Source organism: Pinus tabuliformis, chromosome 2_1 (genome assembly GCF_031772625.1).
Source record: "Pinus tabuliformis cultivar Carrire ecotype Pingquan chromosome 2_1, CPIR1, whole genome shotgun sequence".
In the NCBI taxonomy this organism is placed as follows: Eukaryota; Viridiplantae; Streptophyta; class Pinopsida; order Pinales; family Pinaceae; genus Pinus; species Pinus tabuliformis.
The window spans coordinates 8,185,862-8,207,519 of record NC_142299.1 but is presented as its reverse complement, the minus strand read 5'-3'; the positions used below and the strand labels follow the sequence as shown (position 1 = coordinate 8,207,519).

Genomic DNA, 21,658 nt, shown 5'->3' with positions numbered 1-21,658 from the left:
ACACATCATTACTCCGGCATAACAATAACGAGAAGACAAGGAATCGACAGAGTACTTACCCGAAGACTCATGCTTGTGTTTCGCTGGGTTTTGCCTCCAATCCCGTATGGGTTCTGATTCAATGTCATTTTCATTTCTGAATTTCTCTGGGAATGCTTTGTTGTACTTCTTCTTCGGTGCAGGCAAATGGTACATTTGCCTCAAATCATCAGGTTGAAATGAGCCGAATACTCTCCCGTCCATGGTGCAAAATGTTCTGTTTGTGATTGGGATTTCTTCAATTGCCCATCTCACCATATCTGCATATGGGAGAATTTGTTCTCGAACTGCTATCCGATGAAGGTAAGAGTCGGCTAAATCCTTTAGAGTAGCATCAGACTTCTGAGTCGAGTCTGATTTGGCTTGCACTGTTGTTACCTCAGGCTATTCAGCCTCAATCATATTGTAGATGCTCAGCCAGGTAGTTTTACCGAGTCCTAGACATGTGGTGTCCAATATCAGTCCCTTTTTGCTTGGTCCTGGATCAGCAATATGTTGTCTTGTAACTACCGAAGCGGAAGCTGTTCCAGTTTTCTTAGATTTCTTCCCCATTTGGCTTGAATTTGCTGCTTCGGAAGAGCTCTGCACAGGAGAGAAAATGAACGTAATGCGGAGAATTGGTGGCACAAACCAAAGATGAACAAGATATATTAATCAATGAATAATGGAGGATTTAACTTAAGCTGGCCGCGGATACAATCTTTGAAGAGATTTTACCTTACTATTTCATTAAATGGCCATTTAAACCTGTCAATCCTTTAAATTCTCATCATATCGTTTATTGGCCGAATGATTCATTTAAGCGTGGCTTTGATGTTTTGGCGGTTGAGCGTAAGTGAATCACTATCGCGAAGAGAAAGGCCTTTAATACTAAATAACCATAATATATCCTGGCCTTATCAATCTTTTTTGAAATATGTGCTTAGCTTTATCGCAATCGGCGATCGGGGGAATGCTTAAGTTGTTATATTGATGTCCTTTCGGAATCCCCGATCGCCGATAGCGATATCGCCAATTCACATTGGGAGTTTTAAACGAGGGCTTTAGATGCATGCATGGTGGTGAGCCCTAGTATTGTAGCAATAATGCTACAACTCCTCGAACTCCCTTCTTTATTTTTATCAACCCGGTAGTTCGTAACAAACTTGGAAGCGACGATGTTGTATGCACAAGTACTAGCTCTTGCCGCAACTGTCACTTGGTCAGCTGGCACAAGTCCACTAGGAGCTTAAGCCAACTTCTATGAGCTCTTAGAAGAAGCTTTTTAATTGATGGATGAAAGCTAACTCGAAGGAAGCTAATCTAATTGCAAAAAGAAACTGAAAGCCAAAAAGAAACGCAAACCCTAGCAAACCCTAATTCTACCAGCTAGTCCTACTGACGCAAAGGAGAGCATGCAAACTACTGAAATAGATTCCATTACTTCTATGAAGGTAAAATACATGTGTTTAGACTACCTCTATCTGAAGAATACATCTTTTTGTATTTTTGATTAAGTTGTTGGAATTATCATGCATGTGCTTTTAACTATTTTTTACTGTGCAGAGGTGGATCAAGGAGGAGAAATGCTTGGGAAAGGTTGGGAAGGTTCAGAGAGGGTCTAAGGGGTCCGTAACACCCTTCCAGAGAGTCTCACAAAGTTTGGCTGCAAAGAAACTGTGTTTATGAGCTTCTACAGGAAGTCTGCAGGGGTTCTACAGGATGTTCAGGATTTCTACAGGATGTTCTGTAATTCTTCTACAGGATGTTTCGAAATGGGATTTTGGAGCATGGATGGAGGGAAAAAGATGGAGGACTGAGTATGGAGGTGAAATAGGGGTGTGAAGAGGTCTAGGACTTGGTGGATGAGGCTAAGGAGCGATTGGATTTGTTCAAGGATGGAGGAAGCGATGATGCACAAGAATGTAGGAATTAGGGCAAGGTGGGGAAAGTATGGCAAATGAAGGGTACGAATCATGGACTAAGGGTTGGAGCAGATTATTTGATGGATTATGGGTAGATAGAGAAGGATAACAGGTTCTCTGCAAGTTATTTTTCTAATTTAACAAATGAAGACTTGGAAAATCAAGAACCTAATTACCTTGACCTAATCTGACCTAGATAATAGCAAAAGAAATGGAACAAAAGTTTATTTGCACAAAATCAAATGAACTAACTATGAAACTAAGCAATCATAACCCTAAGCATGCAGTCAAAACTGATATCAAGTTTGACAACTAAGAATCCAACACTAATACTTGCACAGTGAAGCAAAACAACGTTTTTGTGGGCAGCAAGGCCACCTTTGTCCCAACTCACGATCCCACTGAGGGAGAGGTAAGATCAAAGGTGCTTGAGCCCCTTTTTCCGAGGATCCTTTATGTTATTAATCTATCCAAATCAATCTGAACATGAAAATCTGCTTTAATCATCAAAAGCAACCTAAATAACACAACAAGTATTAAATCTAAATAGCAGATTTTACTCTAAGAATGCAGCAAAAACACATAAAGATAATCAAAGGAGGTATTGGGCACTTGATATGGGCCCAACCCCAAGAGCTACAGCCTCCTAAGAGATATTTATTTCTGGTGAAAAGTTGGATTCATCTTTATTGATCAAGAAATGAAGAGTTACATCAAAACTGTCCACAAGGAGAGCTTGAGAATGAGCTGAAAACAAAGCTAATCTATTGCCTAAAAATCGAACTACAAAATGACTACAACAAGACTATGAAATGACTAACTACCAGCTACAAAATGACTAACCACTAGCTAACCAAAATGAGGCCCTAAGCCTTCTTATTTATACAAATTGAGGACCCCAACAGCCCTCCTAAACTTTAGGGACTCGGCTGCCCAAGACTTGTAGTTAACAGCAGTCCTACTTGACTTGCTTGGCTGCCCTTGTGCTGATTGATTTGGTGGCCCTTGAACTCTGAGCTGATGGTGGAGAATTCGAGGTAAGGGCCCATAAATGAGGGGAACACCTTCCTAAAAATACTCTCCACGAATTTGGCTACCAAGTGCTCATTTCAACCATTGATTTTGTCTCCAAATTGACCAAAAAGGCTACACAAAGCACACATTAGACTTGTTGGCATAATAACTAACCCAATTCACTCTATTAGCATAAATATAATTAAAAACATGCAATAAACTAATGAGAATGGTGGATTAAGTCGAATTAGGAGGTTGAATGAGCCCAAATAATTATCCATTTTTGGGGCTAATCATCACCCCCCTACTGAAAGTGTTGCTCATCCTCTGAGCAACCAATCTATCTCCTCATCTTTGATGGCCTTGGTGGCCTCCTTGTCATGCCAAGCTTCTGAAGTGATGTCCTCTTCTCTGTCATCAAACCATGATTCTTTGTTCTTCCCACTGCCTATGCTCCTTTTCCTAGAGAAGTTTCAACTTTCGTATGATTGTGCAAGTATATTCAATCTGATGGTGGCAATGGTGGTGAAAGGAGATGAAACCTGTGGAGGATGGAAGAAAAGAGTGGCTGCATGCCTCCTCAACAAAATTCAAGCTTCAAATCCCTCTGCATAATTGATTTTGGCCTGCCCAAAGGCTTCTATAGGATGTTTCTGGTAAAAATAGAGAACTTCTTGTAGAAAGTCCTGTAGCTTCCTGTAGAAGGTTGAACCATGACCAGATTGTGTCCGAACCTTGAAAAAATGAGTGTTCATGGAGGGGATGGATGTGCTTAGGGTGGCTAGCATAGGTGCTTCCTCCCTAGCTAAAATCTCGGCCAATTTCTCCTTCTGTTGCCCTCTCCCCAAACTTCCTTGTATGCCAATCCCAAACAACGCAAAGCCTTTGAACTCATTTGATGAAACTTCCTCAAGAGTAATTCCCTTGATGCATCATCTAATTAAACAACTGATCCATCTGCAAGTTGTTGAAAAGCACTCCTTTCAAGCAAAGTTTCCATGGCACCCTTCACTAGCAGACGATTTTGTCCCATTTGTTCCATGACAATAACACCCATGGATTTTCGATCACAATCAAACTCCAATAAAGCCCGCCTCTTTGATCTTTGTATCCACCAATCACAATTGCCCAATTTCACTGTGCCATTGTTGAGAATGGCACTTGTATCACCTGCCATTGGGTCTGGAACTCCCATTTTTTCCAACCAATACCTTCAAGGTTGCCTCAGTGGGAATACCAGTAGCACGGAACTGGTGACCTTGACAAGATATCCCTGCATCATTGCAAACTGCAGCAACTTCTGCCAGAGTTTCTAAATTTTCCCCCATATTATGTGCAGGCCAATCCAATATTTTTCCATCCTCGGGATTATATGTTGTTCCTTCAACAGAAAACTCTCTAAGTGAACTAGCACTGTGCCCTATGGCTATAAACTCACTGACAGACATCTGATTGGTTGTAAGAGTACCTGTCTTATCAGAGCAAATCACTGTGGTGCAACCCAAAGTCTCCATGCTCGGTAACTTACACACAATAGCATTCTTTTGTGCCATCTTACAAGTTCCAAGAGCCAAACATGTAGTAATCACAGCAGGCAATCCCTCTGGTATAGCAGCAACTGCCAGAGCAACAGCAATCTTAAAGTAGTACATACATTTCTCAAAGGAAAACCTGATATTTTTTTGGCCACCCATCTATGACTTCCCATGAAAGAAAATATTTGTAGTTCATGATCCAGACAAGAATACAAATGGCACCAATCACTGTTGTCAGTCTTTCACCAAATTCATCTAACTTTCTTTTCAAAGGGGTATCATGACATTCCATTGAAGCTTCCTGAATTTGTGCCTGAATTTTACCTATTTCTGTAAACATGCCAGTGCTCACAACAATGCATGTGCAGCAGCCATTGGTAACTGTAGTTCCTGCAAACACCATGCATTCTTTTGACTGCAACTCACAGTCACACAAGGTGGCGGGATATGTTCTTTTGACCACAGGTATGCTCTCTCTGGTCAGGGAGCTCTACTCCATCCTAAAGGTGGATGTCTTGAGGGACACAATTCTCATGTCTGCAGGAACCTTGTCTCCCACCTTCAGTTCCACTATATCTCCTGGAACAAGTTCTCTGGAGGGAAGATCTACAACATAATGTCCATCTCTCAAGACCTTTTCATGATCAGATTGCATTTCTTTGAGAGCTTCCAAAGCCTTCTCAAAATTATTCTCCTGCCATACTCCAATAATGGCATTGAGGATGAGAATCAGGAGAATGACCAGGGGCTCTACATAGGCTGTTATGCCCTCCTCAGAAGACACATTATCATGAAAGTAGGCGAGAAGAAATGAAATGCCAGCTGCCAGCAGAAGTATTTTAACAACTGTATCATCAAATTGCTCCACTGCCAGCTTCCACAAAGGTGTACCATTTTTCTTCTGGAGCTCATTCCATCCATATATTTGATGGCGTTTTTCCACTTCATGAGAATTTAAACCATTTTCTAAGCTCACATCATATTCTTCTAAGCATTCTTCAATAGTTTTAGACCAAGCAGGGAATATCTTGTCCTCCATGGACTATGAAATAGATGATCAGATTCTGAATTCAAACAGATTGCTCCACCATTAACAGATCTATAATGCGTTTGAAAAACTCCAAAATCAATACTTTCAAGAACCCTGGTAACCTTGGACACGAGCTTTAACTACTTTTCTCATTTCAAGCTTGAATTTTGACAAAAATCTCGGGTTTTCCTTCTGCAGAGCTGTTTTCTGCGTTTCCTGTAGACGACTTCCTGTAGAAACGCCTGTAGAGTGCCCCTGCACCTCTGAGCGAGCCTGATACGTGGGATAATTTCGAAAACAGGTAGAAAACCCGATGGAGGACGACTAGTTAACAGATTGTGGGAGCAGAGGACGCGTACTTCGGCTAAGGACGTTACAGGTGCAAATGAATCAGCGGGTGGTGAGAGTCAGCCGAGCATTTTTCAATTACGGCATGATTTGTGGTGAGGGAGTGAAGTGGCTAGGGGTACGTGGCCACATGCAAACTGCAGTGCTATCATGAACTGCATGTTCTCTTCTAGATCAGTTGCACTGGAGTTCAAATGGCCAACACTCCCTGTTTTTTAATTTTCACGTGAGTCGACTATCCACGTATACTGCATGATTTCTGGCTGAGCGCTAGAGAAGGCACTGTTGGGTTAACTTTGCTAGATTCCTGGCTTAATCTCACCATTTCATTCATTTATGCACTTTCAAATCATATTGATGCAAATAGAGGAACCGATTTAGACACATACCTGTAAGTCGGCGTGCTGTGAAGTGCTGAGATCTTTTAGTTGCTGCATGCATTTGTTTATGTGGTTGCATGGTGGCTTGGTTGATGATTCATGGTTGTTTTTTCCTTGTGCAGGTGTCCTCTGACCAGATCTAAGCTACAAACATTTGTTTCCACGTTCAAATCTGCAACTTCAAGCTGCTGCTGCTGCAATGTCACAGAACTAGAACTTGTTTTTACCATTGCTCCCAAACGGTAAACCAGATTGATCTGAAACTTGCTGAGCGTGTTCCTATCATCATTATTCATCTCCCATAGCGAAATCGTGATCAATGGATGCACGGATTTCGAGAAAAATGGAAAATGGCTGAAGATTTCAGAGATCGATTTCTCGGAAACCGTGCATCAGAATCGGCTGAAACTGCTTGGGTAGGCTATTATCACCCATGTGCATCTCCCCATGAAACAGGTTTTAAAATGGAAGCACGGATATGGAGAAAATGCAAACCATATCTCACTGAAAGCCAAAAAGAAACGCAAACCCTAGCAAACCCTAATTCTACCAGCTAGTCCTACTAACGCAAAGGAGAGCATGCAAACTACTGAAATAGATGCCATTACTTCTATGAAGGTAAAATACATGTGTTTAGACTACCTCTATCTGAAGAATACATCTTTTTGTATTTTTTATTAAGTTGTTGGAATTATCATGCATGTGCTTTTAACTATTTTTGACTGTGCAGAGCTGGATCAAGGAGTAGAAATGCTTGGGAAAGGTTGGGAAGGTTCAGAGAGGGTCTAAGGGGTCCCTAACACCCTTCCAGAGAGTCTCACAAAGTTTAGCTACCAAGAAACCATGTTTATGAGCTTCTACAGGAAGTCTGCAGGGGTTCTAGAGGATGTTCAGGATTTCTACAGGATGTTTTGAAATGGGATTTTGGAGCATGGATGGAGGGAAAAAGATGGGGGACTGAGTATGGAGGTGAAATAGGGGTGTGAAGAGGTCTAGGACTTGGTGGATGAGGCTAAGGAGCGATTGGATTTGTTCAAGGATGGAGGAAGCGATGATGCACAAGAATGTAGGAATTAGGGCAAGGTGGGGAAAGTATGGCAAATGAAGGGTACGAATCATGGACTAAGGGTTGGAGCAGATTATCTGATGGATTATGGGTAGGTAGAGAAGGATAACAGGTGCTCTGCAAGTTATTTTTCGAATTTAACAAATGAAGACTTGGAAAATCAAGAACCTAATTACCTTGACCTAATCTGACCTAGATAATAGCAAAAGAAATGGAACAAAAGTTTATTTGCACAAAATCAGATGAACTAACTATGCAACTAAGCAATCATAACCCTAAGCATGCAGTCAAAACTGATATCAAGTTTGACAACTAAGAATCCAACACTAATACTTGCACAGTGAAGCAAAACAGCGTTTTTGTGGGCAGCAAGGTCACCTTTGTCCCAACTCACGATCCCACTGAGGGAGAGGTAAGATCAGAGGTGCTTGAGCCCCTTTTTCCAAGGATCCTTTATGTTATTAATCTATCCAAATCAATCTGAACATGAAAATCCACTTTAATCATCAAAAGCAACCTAAATAACACAACAAGTATTAAATCTAAATAGCAGATTTTACTCTAAGAATGCAGCAAAAACACATAAAGATAATCAAAGGAGGTATTGGGCACTTGAGATGGGCCCAACCCCAAAAGCTACAGCCTCCTAAGAGAGATTTATTGTTGGTGCAAAGATGGATTCATCTTTATTGATCAAGAAATGAAGAGTTACATCAAAACTGTCCACAAGGAGAGCTTGAGAATGAGCTGAAAGCAAAGCTAATCTATTGCCTAAAAATTGAACTACAAAATGACTACAACAAGACTATGAAATGACTAACTACCGGCTACAAAACGACTAACAACTAGCTAACCAAAATGAGGCCCTAATCCTTCTTATTTATACAAATTGAGGACCCCAACAGTCCTCCTAAAATTTAGGGACTCGGCTGCCCAAGACTTGTAGTTAACAACAGTCCTACTTGACTTGCTTGGCTGCCCTTGTGCTGATTGATTTGGTGGCCCTTGAACTCTGAGCTGATGGTGGAGAATTCGAGGTAAGGGCCCATAAATGAGGGGAACACCTTCCTAAAAATACTCTCCACGAATTTGGCTGCCAAGTGCTCATTTCAACCATTGATTTTGTCTCCAAATTGACCAAAAAGGCTACACAAAGCACACATTAGACTTGTTGGCATAATGACTAACCCAATTCACTCTATTAGCATAAATATAATTAAAAACATGCAATAAACTAATGAGAATGGTGGATTAAGTCGAATTAGGAGGTTGAATGAGCCCAAATAATTATCCATTTTTGGGGCTCATCACATGGTACATCCCCAATCGCCGATAGCGATATCGCATCGGAGCGAAGAGGGGCCTTTTGTTATGGTCGCTTGCCTTCCCGATATCCTATAGCCATTTGTGCATTGTCGCATCAGGGAAAATCAATGGGTCTTTAAGTAATGCATCCTTTGTTATTGTGATATGTGATCTTGCGATCGCTTTTTCGCAATAATAAAAGATTATTCATTCTTTATTATAAGACCGATTAAGTGATTTATCAAAAAGGTTTATAATGTTTTATTTTTTTTTGGACCTTTTGAATAATGATAAGTTGATACCAATTTAAATGAAAAGGGGACCCATTTCATATTATAGTTTTAAAAAAAAAAAATTGTATGAAATGGGGGGGTTGTTGTAGAGCACAACAATTGGCGATTTGCTGGGAGAAACAGTTATCTCTAAGAAGTACTAAAATACTTAAAATTTCTTTAAATAGGAATCTTATCAAAGAGGATAATTCTAATATAACTAGGTATATATACATTCCGAATAAAATAAAAACTATCTTTGCTAATTTCCTCTCTTGTTAAAATTAGATACATTATAAGTTTTAAATTGGCCTCTATTGGTTGATAATTATAAAACAGAAAACCTTTCCAAATCAGCCTTTTTAATTGACTCCTTTGTCATAGGTAGAGCCTCTGTTGCCAGCAAACATTCATAGTTTCGACAGGGATACATTTTAACCATGTTATTGTCCATTATCCCATCCATTTCAGAGTATGATTAAAATAATGAATTCAAAACATGCTTTCATATTTTGTATCTTTCTTTACTTTTCTATTATTTTGTAAGATAAAAATCCATTGTCCTGGTTTGGTGGCCAGCTGAGTGACAATGTCATTCACTGGTAGTAATCTAACTGAACAAGATGGCTCGTGATGAGACCCCTTGTCTTATCATTGTAAGCCATTACCCTGTTTTGGTATGAAGTGTTGGTAATGTCGGTTAAACTATTTCCCGATGATCATGGTAATCAGGCTTGTAATAAGACCCCTTATCTTTTATATCAAATATTTTAGAATTACACTCTGAGTAATCACAAACTTTGATGAATGGGATGGAAAATTTTCTCCTTAAGAGCGAATGGATGACAGGGTAAGAGTTGAAGATGCTGAAGTTGGATTAGTTTCTGTTTTGATATTGATAACCTTTTTTGTGACCAATTTGAAAACATAAAATGATTTACAATACTTCTAAACCTTGAGAAGAGTTCACAAAAATTGAAATGTGGTTTCAGAATGCGAATATACCTAATTTCCTAGAAATTGTCCCTTTTGTTTAAGGCTTCTATTATTTAAAAGTAAATATCAACACTACTTCTTTGAGAAACTTTTAAATACAGCAAAGGTCAATGGAAGATACCTTACAACTTTATTTCCTAATGGTCCTACAAACTACAAATTATTCTAAACTAAGAAAAGTGAGAAGGGGTTACCTCCTCAATTGAAGAATTTCTTTAAGATGATGCCATTAAGAGGAAGAGAATCTCTCTTACCTGATAAATCTTGTAATATGAATGTCGAATTGCCTATCTTCTCGCAGATCTGAAATGGTCCAAGCCACATTTTATGGAACTTGGTGTGTTTTCCTTTATCCTCATGGGCTTTGTCCCATTTCAGAACTAGATCACCGACTTGAAACTGTTTTGAACTGGATGAAGTTGAATCAAAGGATGACTTGATAATTTGATGATTTTTTTCATGAGTAATTCTGACCCTCTCTCTTTCCTCTTCTAATTTTAATATTTGATCATATCTAAGTTGAATAGAAGAAGAAGGGCTTTATTCAATAAACTGAACTAGGGCTAGAGAAGGAAGGAAAAGATTTGTTGGTAGCACTGCTTCTTTCCAATATACAAGATTGAATGGAGAAGAACCTATGGAAGCCTTCTGTGTTATCCTATCAGCTCATAGTGCGAATATTAAAGATTTGTGCCAGTTTTTATGATTTTGTTCGATAGTTCGCTTAATAATTTTAACTAGATTTTTATTGGTAGATTCTGCTAAACCATTACCCTGGGGATAGTAATTGGCAGAATATTTCAATTTAAAGCCTCTTTTAATAGCGAAATCAAACATAGCATTTCTAGAGAAATAAGATGCATTATCAAAAACAAGAGCATTTGGGACACCAAACCTGTTAATGATGAACTGATCTATGAATTCCATAATTGCCTCAGAATTTGTTGTCTTTAAAGGAATTGCTTCGACCCACTTAGTAAAATAACCAGTGGCATTAAGGATATAATTATGTTGTTTGGACGAATGTGGAGTGATTTCTCCAATGATGTCCAGTGCCCATTGCTCAAACGGTTGTTCAATGTTGACTGGTTGCAAAGGGAAAGTTGGCTTTCCTTGTCTACCACTAGAAGTTTGACAACTTCGGCATTTCCTTACATATTCATGAGCATCTCTGAACATGGTGGGCCAATAGTATCCAGCATGAATGATTTTGTGGGCTGTTGTGTTAGCTCCAAAATGTCCTCCTCCTGGTCCATCATGTAATTCCTACAAAACCTTTTGTGCTTCAGGTTTTTCTAGGCATCTTAATAAAATTGAATCATAATTTTGCCTAAAAAGTACATCATCAATTATTGTGAAGTTTCTTGCTTTTAATCTAATGTCCCTTTTGTTTTTATAAGACAGGTTAGGAGGTGCATATCCATTTTTCAAATAAAAGATCAAGTCTGCATATTGTGATTCAGAATCAATAATACTTATCTGGTTGATTTCTTCGATATGTTCTGTATCACCTGGTTGTTGAATGTTGGATGCTCCTGCCAATAACATGCAAAAACCTTGGCCTCTAACAATCTTTGCTGGCTTGATTTCCAAGTCATATTCTTGAAGTGTTGTAACCTGGTTTGCCCTTTTTTCACCTAATTCCCTTTGGATTAATAGTTGCCTTACTACAGGAAAAGGAACTATAAATTTTGTATGGGCTTTTAAAACGAAGGGTCTATAATGTTTGACAACTTTATACACAGCAAAGGCTTGTTTTTCTACTTCAGAATAATTTAGTTCAACACCTTGCAGGTTTGAACTACAAAATGAAATCGGTGCTTCCAAGTTGTGATCATTAATCTGAGTGAGTACTGCTGCATAAGATGAATCAGATGCGATAGTATACAATGTGAAATGATTAGAAAAATTAGGAGTGTTCAAAGCGGGGGCATTGATTATTGATTGTTTAATGGAATCAAATGCTTCCTTTTCTGCTGATCCCCATCTAAACACTGAATTTTTCTTAATCATAGTTTGTAGTGGCAAAATGATGTGAGAAAAGTCTGGAACAAATCTTTTGACAAAATTGATTTGGCCTAAAAATGACTGCATGGATTTTTTATTATGAGGAAAATGGATTTCAGAGATTTCTTTAATCCTATCCGGATCAATATAAATGCCATCTTTGGAAACAATAAAGCCCAAGAGCTTTCCTTGATTAAGAGCGAAGAAGGATTTTTTGGGATTGAGTGAAATACCGTACCTTCTACAGCATTCAAAGATTTGATTTAAATCAAGCAAATGATTGGATCTCTTCTTAGAAAATACAGTAATATCATCTAAGTAGACAACTACTGTTTTATTGATTAATCCTTCGAAAGCTATATCCATCGCTCTTTGGAACGTAGCTCCTGCATTAATAAGTCCGAAAGGCATTTTTTGATAAGCATAAGTTCCCCATTTTGTTCTAAAGGTAGTTTTGAGTCTGTCATCAGGATGGACCAAAACTTGGTTATATCATGAAAAACCATCTAAAAAGGACATCAACTCAGAGCCTGCTACTGAATGGAATATCTGCTCCATAGTAGGTAATGGGAAATTATCTTTTAGGCTTGCCTTATTCATATTTTTGAAATCTATACAAATCCTGATGTCGCCATTTTTCTTCCTAACAGGCACCATATTGGAGACCCAGTTTGAGTGTCGAACAGGAAAAATAATCTTAGCTTTCAAGAGTTTATTGAGTTCTGATTTTATTTGAATCTCTAAGTTCGGATGTATTTTCCTGAGATTTTGTTGAACTGGTTTTTGTTCGGCAAGCATTGGAATGGTATGCTTGATGATAGATGCATCATATGTCTTTAAATCGTCATATTTCCAAGCAAAGAGATGTTTATTTTTCCTTAACAGTCTAGTGAATGTTGTCTTTTCTTCCACAGAAAGTCCTAATCCTAAATTAATGTTTTGAGGATTTTTCTCAGTGCCAAGATTTATCAATTCAAACCTTAAGGTGGAACTTTGGAGCTTTGTATTGGTCACAGGTTTAAACCTGTCTTTAATATCGTAAAGATCCTCAAGCTTCACCACAAGCTTCGGTATTGTGTTTTCCTCGTGCTTTTCTCTCATCTGAAGATCATGCTCGCTTTCTTCTATGATCTGATCATCGTAGGAATTTTCGGAAGTAAAAAATTGTAAGATGTCTTCATCATGATTGAATACTCTCCAATTAGTGACATTGTCAGGAATTGATGGTCTAAATAGCAACTCTACTGAAAATCTATTTGGGTTATAATCTTTGGAAGGTAGGAGTTTGGAAGCAACATTGGCTAGCAAGTCGGCTGCTGAATTTTGAGACCTAGGGATGGAAGAAATATTGAATGCTGAAAAGTGAGAGGTGAGTTCTTGTACCAACAACTGATAATGTTTGAGGTGGATAGGAAGACAATGAATTTTATTTCTGACCTGTTTAATAATAATTTCTGAATCGCCAAACACTTTCAAATATTGATCCTTGAGGCCAATCGCTTTGTATAGTCCTTGGACCAAGGCTTCGTACTCAGTTGTATTGTTTGTGCATTCAAACTCCAACCTACAGGACAACATTGTTTTTTCTCCCTGAGGGCTAACCAAGATACATCCTGCTCCCGAGCCTTCGCTAGACTTAGTCCCATCAAAATATAGTGACCAAAATAAAGAATTAACAACAATTTTATTTACAGTTTCCTCAGTATTGTTAAAACATCTTGACCTATCTGTTTGTGAATAGTTTTTGATCTGAGATGTAAAATTGCTTACTGAGAACGGAGATGGCTGGGCTATGAAATTGCCAAAAAATGATTCAGATGAATAATTTCCCAAGGTATTGTTATTAAATGCTATTGGTTGATTTTCGTGTTCAAATTCTGTAACAATGTGGGCTCGATTGATTTTTATTTGATTTGGATTTCCTTTGTAGGGTAGCCACATGTGGGACCAATTAGTAGAAATATACCCATGGAGCTTCTCAGACCAATCCCTACTCAATATTAAACCATAAAATTCAGGTATATCGGCGATTAAGATATCAATTCTCTGAACTACTCGCGGATCGACCGATAAGCTGATAGTTACAGAGTTAATTTCTCCTAAAACCTGTACCTTGGTTCTATCTAACTGCACAATGTGGATTGTGGACTTTTGGGGCTCAATGTTCCATTTGGAACAAACCGAAGCTGGCATTATATTTGAGGATGCCCCTGAGTCAATCAAACAATTGTGCAAATTTGGATTATGAATCTCATAGGTTAAGAGGAAAGGAGGAGTATGGGAATTTGATCTGTCTCCAATCAGAATCGTATCAGTAGCTTCAATCCTACTAGAAGGTGGTTGACCTGAATCATTTGCAGCTTTAGCACTGGGAAGAGGTGAAGAAGGAACAACATTCAATTCTTTGAGAAGCAATTTCTGCTGATGTTTTAGTTTACTAAGTTCAAACATAGTAATGTTTGCCTTAGTTTTCTTCATATCATCAACAATATTGTAATCCATTGAATCAGATACTACCAACGTTTTAGATGTTGAAGGTATATTTGAGGTTGAAGGTTGTTTTTGGGGAACCATTACAGCTGGCTTCTTTGTGGATACCTTTTCCTTTGTAGTAGTAGCACCAGCACTTCTTTTCTTTGAAGTTGCCTGGACGGGTTCAGGGGCACCTTTACTCCTAGTAGTGACAGGAAAGACTTCTTGTTCATTTTATGTATCAGAGTTAGGCAGTATGAAATCCCACATTCCATGGCACTCAAAAACTTCCTCTTCTTCATCAGTTGGTGAAATTGTTTCCTCTTCTTCATCTTCTTCAGGATCTGAATCCGCATTAGATATAACATTTGGTGGTTTTGATTCGGTTTTCTTGAAATTCTAAAGGGCCTTTTAGTTGAGGCTTCTGCTACTTGTTTTTTGATTTCAACCATTTCATTTGACAAAGTCTTAAGGACTTTTTGCAGACCTTCCATATCATATGGATCTTTAGGGGTTTTCTTCTTTGAATTGTCTTTAAAAGAAATTTTTTTGGATTTTCTATCTTCAAGAGCAGCTTTCTTTTCTAGAGCATTAATACGTTTCTCCACAGCAAGTGATTCTTTCATGTTTTCAGCTAAAGTTGGTTTTCCGGCCCTGTCTACGAAAATAGATATGTTGGCAGGTAGAGCAGTTATATACCATTCGCTTATGATTTGCTCACTTGGTTTGGAGGCCGTTGGGATTTTATTCAAGAGTTTATTGAATCGCGCATTCAATTCTTTAATCGGTTCCCTATGCTCTATCCTAAGATTGGAGAGATCAATTATTAATGTGGCTAAAGATCTGTCATCACCATATTTAGTGAGAAATTGTTCTTGGCAAGTGGTCCAACTGGTAATGGATCCAGAAGGAAAGGAAAAATACCAGGATCCTGCTGGTCCTTGCAAAGTGTAAGGGAAAAGCCTAACGACAACATCTTCCTCTGTTACTCCTTTCAAATTAACTGATAACATGAAGTTATTAATATGTTCCTCAGCTTGTATACCATCATCTGGGATAAACTTGTGTAGCCATTTTTCATGAGCATCAGGTAATGCATGTAATGGTGCAGGCATATTGACTGCACCAGGTCTATTCCATGGATTTTCCATTGAAATGCCAGTAGGGGATGAGATGGCTGATGAAATTATAGATGTTTGGGAAGGACTTGATGTTGAGGATTAAGCAGGTTGGGATGTTGAAGTTCCTAATCCTTGATGAACAACAATGTGTAATGAGGGAGTGGATAGCTGACTTCGCATGGGGGAAGATGAGATGGAGGTTGTGGATGAAAATGCTTCACTGTTAGATCCTTCAGTGTTCTTCTTTTCCCTTTTCCTTTTAGGTAAGGGCAACTCAGTGGGTTCAATACTGAGCTTTCCGCTCTGAAGGCTAGTGAGGGGATGAGGTAGATTGAATTGCGAAGTCTCACTGCTTTGAGATACTTTGGATTTCTGTGGTGTTATCGAGAAGCCTTGAAGTTTATGGATGAGTAACTGAACTTCAGGGGACTCAGGACTTAATCGTTCTGGAGTGTTGTGGGTTTGAGCAGTGGTAGTTGATTCCTCTTCTTCTCGCTTGAATACTGGAGATCCAGCATGCAATTGGGAAGTACGAGGTGATGTGGAAGGAGAACTACTCTCAGAATGGTCTGTAGATTTGGATTTTCTCGCCATTCATAGTTAGACCATCCTTTTAGTGCCAAAAATGTTAATGCCCCAAAAATCGTTGTATCAACATTGGGGGATAACCACCCGGTCCGAACCTTAATACAGCTCCTTTTCCGTTTGGGATGGTGGCTCCGACTGGATATAATGGGACCAGTTTCCCAATAATGAATAAAAGGGGATGGATGAGTGATTGGTTTATAATAAATGATAATGAATGGATGACTTAATCTAACGAAAACATAAATGACTATTCTATCCCGGGAGGCTTCTATTCTTTTAAGTGCAACGCTTGATGATCTATGTTCATTGATAGGCATATAGATGACTTTACACAATAAACATAGACATTCATTCACTTAATGATTGCTTTGTTCAAATAGTTGAACAAAGTGATTAACAAAACATTGTTACACTTATCCTTTTATATTACCGATACACGTATGATAAAAGAAAAACATGTTGTAAACATCCAATAGTGGAAATTGTAAAGAATGATGTTAAAAACATACGCATATATCCGATAATAGCAAGAGCGATCAAACAAAAATTCACGTAAACCAAATGAACTCAAACATAGATAGTAGTACCATATGAGCTGCAAATCATTCCCAACATCAATCGCTATTTGAATTCCTTCTTCTGATTCAGAAATGCTTTTAAACAAAGGCAATAGTGCACATTCACATAAAAGCTTCGTTATCAAAATAGGAATATTGGCCCAGTCTGTATAAAAAAATATGCCTGAAGTACAGTAGTGCAACTCCAGGTTTAAGCCATATACAAAAACTTACGACCCTTTCCAATGCATTGAAAGGGTCTATAAATACTTGATTAAAACTAACTAACTATGAAATTAAAATCCTACTTAATTGGTACAACTTGATTTGGAGTATCTTCTTCATAGCAATCTGGTAGTCGGCAGCATGATTCATCACTTTAGCTGTTTGCCTTTCGACCTGAGTTGGCATATTGCTAGCATTCGTTCCACTTCTAGAGGTCGGTTGAGACAAGAATTGAGTTGGGCAGCATAGGTGGCATCTTGTATATCGGGAATGATACACCCGATTGCATCTGTCAGGCACTTGAGGGCGGCTCTCTGGCTGTATGGTTTTACTAGGAACAACCAATAGGTGTCCCAAGTCAAACTGTTAATACCTGCGATCAACCTCTGATTCTTCTCTAGCTCTTGATAACATGACTGCTCCAATGTTTTAGCTGATAGTAATTTACCTGGGGTACATTGAGAGATCATGTTAGATAAGTAGAGAGTATCATTAATCAATTCAACCAAATTACTTGTGGTTAACTTGCATCTGGAAACTGCTCTCTCTGCCTTCATTAACTGGGACTGCCATTCCATAAATAGGATCTCTTTATGGGATTCTAAGATTTTTGGCCAATTAGCTGTCTGTCCCTCATCAGTGTCTTGCCACTCAAGAAAATTGGTCATGGTCTCATCGGCTTGCTCCAAGTCTGTTCTAGCATCAACCAATTTATCAATTATTGATGATGTTATGTCACATAAGGGTTCTGCTTGAGCAATTTGTTGACATAACAACCTTATTTGTGTTACCAACGCTTTGTTAATCTGTTGTGCTTCTGCTCTGAACTTTGCAGGCTGCAGAAGATTCTTTGACTTTTCTATTTGGGCTGATAATTGAGAAATTTGCTCATCTTTAGATTTCCCCGTCTGTTCATGCACTTCTTTTAATTTTGCTAGCACTTCTGACAGCTCTTTCTGCTTTTGAATTGCACTTGAATCAATTCTTTGTTTCTCTTCCTGCAATTTTTTATTCAATTGATTGTTTATTTTTTGAAGTGTAGACAACTGCTGTTCAAATTGCTCTGCTTTCTGTTGTGCATCCGATAACTGTAATTGTAGCGAGGTGATTGCTTGGTCCTTTTCTCTTAATAGATTAGTCACTTCTGATGCCTTGTCCATGGTGGCCGCTGAATAGGCTCCAGCATATTGGGACAATTTTGTAAGGTCATCAAAAGGATCAAACTCCTCTTTCCAGACCACATTGGCTGTCACTAATTGTTCAGGGAATAGGGAAGGTTGATCAGTCCTTCTCCTTTTCCATTGTCGTTTTACTACAGCCCTGTGCTTTGGGCTATAAAAGACATCCAATGGAAGTATCTCCTCAACTTGCAAAACGATCTGATCCTAAGGATACTTGGGAATTATCTCTATTCCTGTAGAAAGGGGTAGGCCGCTGGTTCCACTTGGAACTTCTTTAGATTTTGTATCCTGCGTGTCAGCCACTTTTGATGTATCGGCTTCCTCTGAGCTCTCAAGATTGCTTATGATTGAGTTGAATTTCTGCCATTCCTGGAGCAATTTCGGGTCAATCTGGGCATCTACATTCACGTCCGTGCTACTCTGTTCCTGCTCTTTCCTATGTATTTCCTCTTGCTCTTTTCTCTGCACTTCCTCCTGCTCTTTTCTCTGCACTTCCTCCTGCTCTTTTCTCTGCACTTCCTCCTGCTCTTTTCTCTGGATTTCTCCAGCAATTTCTGATGTAGCAGGAGGTTCATTCATAAGTCGTTGCTCAGGCTCACTTGATTGTGTCATCAGGGTCGTTTCTAATAGATCTAGAGGCAGAGTTTACAACCTCTGTTCTCTAAGGCTAGTGATTGAACCTGGAATAGTGACTCAGCTGAGGAGAACAGGTCATAAAAATCATCATCTTTATGGTCAAATTTAGTGAGTTTTGCCTGTTCAAGTGAATTGTAGGCGACTTTGTTTGGATCAAATCACCTATTAGGAAGAGTGGCGAGATTCAGTGCCTTAATCTTATCTGCTTCTTTCTCTGCATGTTTAAATTCATGCAGAGCGTAAACACCACATCTTAGATGAAAAGAAGGCCAAACCTGTTTCTTTTTATTGCTTAGAGTCTGTGTAACTCTGGATGTAACCTGATATGCTACCTCTCGGGCTAAGAGTTTGTCGGGTGTATACAAAGGGAGGACATGAGGCTTGGCATGGCTACCGAAAACTCTTACATAGGTGAATTTTTCTTCTCCGAACCATCTCCCTATGGCTGTCAAGTCAATCTCGCCTTGTGAGGAAATCTTAGGAGCAGGTTTGTCAAAAATGGCATAGTGAATGGGTAACATAAAACCATTGCAAACTTGATATAAATGGTGTTTATAGTGGGCTTTCCATAACTTCTGGTGGTATATATGAATGGGCATGGGGTCTTGTGGAGTCCATCTCCACCCCAGCACAAGAAATTTAGAATTAAAACACAAGGTGTCCAAGATGTAGGAACTATAGTAAAATGGGGGAATGAACCTTTCAATAATGCGGGATTTGTTTCTGAATTCAAGAACCGTGGTTGCTAACTTATCAGATAGTATATTCCCCAATCCATTATTTCACTATTGCATGTTGCCTCCATTAAAGGTACCATCTCTATAGTGAAGTTTGAGGAATCATGTTACCCCCACAACCTACACATCATTACTCCGGCATAACAATAAGGAGAACACAAGGAATCGACAGAGTACTTACCCGAAGACTCATGCTTGTGTTTCGCTGGGTTTTACCTCCAATCCCATATGGGTTCTGATTCAATGTCGTTTTCATTTCTGAATTTCTCCAGGAATTCTTTGTTGTAATTCTTCTCCAGTGCCGGAAAATGGTACATTTGCCTCAAATCATCAGATTGAAACGAGTCGAACACTCTCCTTTCCATGGTGAAAAATGTTCTGTTTGTGATTGGGATTTCTTCAATTGCCCATCTCACCACATCTGTATATGGGAGAATTTGTTCTCGGGCTGCTATCTGATGAAGGTAAGAGTCGGCTAAATCCTTTAGAGTAGCATCAGACTTCCGAGTCGAGTCTGATGTGGCTTGCACTGTTGTTACCTCAGGCTCTTCAGCCTCAATCAGATTGTAGATGCTCAGCCAGGTAGTTTTACAAAGTCCTAGACATGTGGTGTCCAATATCAATCCCTTTTTTCTTGGTCCTGTATCGGCAATATGTTGTCCTGTAACTGCCGAAGTGGAAGCTGTTCCAATTTTCTTAGATTTCTTCCCCATTTGGCTTGAATTTGCTGCTTCGGAAGAGCTCTGCAAAGGAGAGAAAATGAACGTAATGCAGAGAATTGGTGGCACAAACCAAACATGAACGAGATATATTAATCAATGAATAATGGAGGATTTAACTTAAGGTGTCCGCGGATACAATCTGTGAAGAGATTTTACCTTATTGTTTCATTAAATGGTTGTTTAAACCTGTCAATCCTTTAAATTCTCATCATATTGTTTATTGGCCGAATGATTCATTTAAGCGTGGCTTTGATGTTTTGGAGGTTGAGCGTAAGTGAATCACTATCGGGAAGAGAGAGGCCTTTAATACTAAATAACCATAATATATCCCGGCCTTATCAATCTTTTTTGAAATATGCGCTTAGCTTTATCGCAATCGGCGATCGGGGGAATGCTTAAGTTGTTATATTGGTGTCCTTTTGGAATCCCCGATCGCCGATAGCGATATCGCCAATTTGCATCGGGAGTTTTAAACGAGCGCTTTAGATGCATGCATGGTACATCCCTGATCGCCGATAGCGATATCGCATCGGAGCGAAGAGGGGCCTTTTGTTATGGTCGCTTACCTTCCCGATATCCTATAGCCATTTGTGCATTGTCACATCAGGGAAAATCAATGGGTCTTTAAGTAATGCATCCTTTGTTATTGCCATATGTGATCTTGCGATCGCTTTATCGCAATAATAAAATATTATTCATTCTTTATTATAAGACCGATTAAGTGATTTATCAAAAAGGTTTCTAATGTTTTATTTATTTTTGGACCTTTTGAATAATGATAAGTTGATACCAATTTAAATGAAAAGGGGACCCATTTCATATTATAGTTTTAAAAATAAAAATTGTATGAAATGGGGGGGTTGTTGTAGAGCACAACAGAACCCAATAAATCTCAATAATTCTTTAAGGTTGTGGGGATTTTCCATTCCTTTATGGCTTTAATTTTTTTAGGGTCTACCTCAACACCCTCATCAGATACAATATGACCCAAATATTCCACTTCATGTACCCAAAAGAAACGTTTGGAGGGTTTTGCATACAATTATTTCTTCTCCAATAGTTTGGGCACCCTATCAACATGTTGAACATGATCTTTCTGAGACTTGTAGATTATTATATCATCAAAAAATACTAAAACAAGTTTTCTAAGGAAATTTTTGAAAACAGAATTCAACAAACTTTGAAATGTGGAAGGTGCATTGGTAAGGCCAAAAGAAATGACCAAAAATTGATAATAACCTTCATGAGTTCTAAATATTGTTTTTTGAATGTCTTTTGTCTTCACTCTAATTTGGTGATATCTTGAGCAGAGATTCAACGTGGTGAAGTAAATTTATCCATGTAGTTCATCCAACAATTCATCAATGATAATAATGGGAAATTTATCCCTAATAGTGAGATTATTGAGATCTCTATAATATGAACACATACACCATGATCCATTCTTCTTGTGCACCAATACTACTGAAGAAGAGAAAGAACTTTGGCGGGGTTGATTTATACATGCCTCTAGAATTTATGCA

The 21,658-nt window shown here is 38.7% G+C and overlaps 1 pseudogene; it reads right to left on the bottom strand.

Annotated features, from left to right (window-relative positions):
- Positions 1–3,762: 3,762 nt before the first annotated feature.
- LOC149198425 (calcium-transporting ATPase, endoplasmic reticulum-type pseudogene) lies at positions 3,763–5,531 on the bottom strand (annotated as a pseudogene).
- Positions 5,532–21,658: the final 16,127 nt, after the last annotated feature.